This window comes from Meriones unguiculatus, chromosome 12, assembly GCF_030254825.1.
Source record: "Meriones unguiculatus strain TT.TT164.6M chromosome 12, Bangor_MerUng_6.1, whole genome shotgun sequence".
NCBI classification, from domain to species: Eukaryota; Metazoa; Chordata; class Mammalia; order Rodentia; family Muridae; genus Meriones; species Meriones unguiculatus.
The window spans coordinates 18,593,670-18,594,829 of record NC_083360.1 but is presented as its reverse complement, the minus strand read 5'-3'; the positions used below and the strand labels follow the sequence as shown (position 1 = coordinate 18,594,829).

The 1,160-nt window shown below is 39.7% G+C and overlaps 1 pseudogene; it reads left to right on the top strand.

Moving 5' to 3' along the window:
* The first annotated feature begins 227 nt into the window (after nt 1–227).
* On the top strand, nt 228–416 carry LOC132646722 (translation machinery-associated protein 7-like; annotated as a pseudogene).
* Nucleotides 417–1,160: the final 744 nt, after the last annotated feature.

Here is a 1,160-nt window from a genome sequence, read left to right as displayed (position 1 = left end):
AAGTATTATTCAGCTTTAAAGAAAAATGAGCTACTATCATTCTTAGAAAAAGGATGCAAATAGAGGAGATCACATTAAATGAGATTACACACATAGAGATTTGCCCTGAATCTTATCTTTTATATATGGAATCTAAAAAAACCAGAAAGATGATGTGAAGTAAATAGAATAAAATATTAAATAATAAAAACCACCCTTTCGGGACTGGTGAAGGGGCTGTCAGCACCATGTCCAGCTGTGGCAAAAAGAAGCCCCTGAAACAGCCCAAGAAGCAGGCCAAGGAGATGGATGAGGAAGATAAGGTTTTCAAGCAGAAACAGAAAGAGGAGCAGAAGAAACTCTAGGAGCTAAAAGCCAAGGCCGTGGGGAAGGGTCCCTTGGCCACAGGAGGAATTACGAAATCTGGCAAAAAGTAAGCTATTCCTCATATCTGAGGTGATGGTGACCCTCTTCCATTCCTATTTAAACATCTGGATCCCCTGCCATAGCATCTATGCCACCTACTGCTAGAATGAAGTGTTATCCTGGATCCTATTGTACATTGTAATGAACTTTCGTGGTAAAACAAATACAGTGGCTCATTGTCTCTAGTGTTCAGCAATTTCTACCTCAGCGCTGAATGTAAAGAAAACCCAGGTCAGAGCCTGCTGTTTCATCTTTGTTGTACCTGGAATTCTGTTGTTGAATTAAACCAGCCCATTTAAAAGGCTATCAAACAAACAAACAAAACAACAACAACAACAAAAACACCCTGTCACTGTCTATGGCAGTTCATTCCTCCAAGCAAGTAGGAAGGAACAGAAAACAGTCTAGGAAATTATTGGAATTCTCATCTAAGTTCACAAAACAGATTCCATCCAAAGATCTACCTTTACAGCCATGTCCAACAGAAGAAATGAGGGGGGCTGGAAATCTGTCTATGCATGCACCCTTAGATTCAAACTGTAGTTGTAGGCAGAGACATAACAGGCACCAGACTGCCCTGGAGATTCTTAAGGGAGGCTGCTCAAATTTACACATTTAGACTGAGTTTACAATCCCCCTTTAAGTCTTGGCCACTATAATGAAGCAAGGCAAGAAAATGGAGGACATATCCTAGAAAAAAATAAAATTGATTTTGTGACAAGATTGTCTACAAAGGAAATACAAAGAATCTGTTA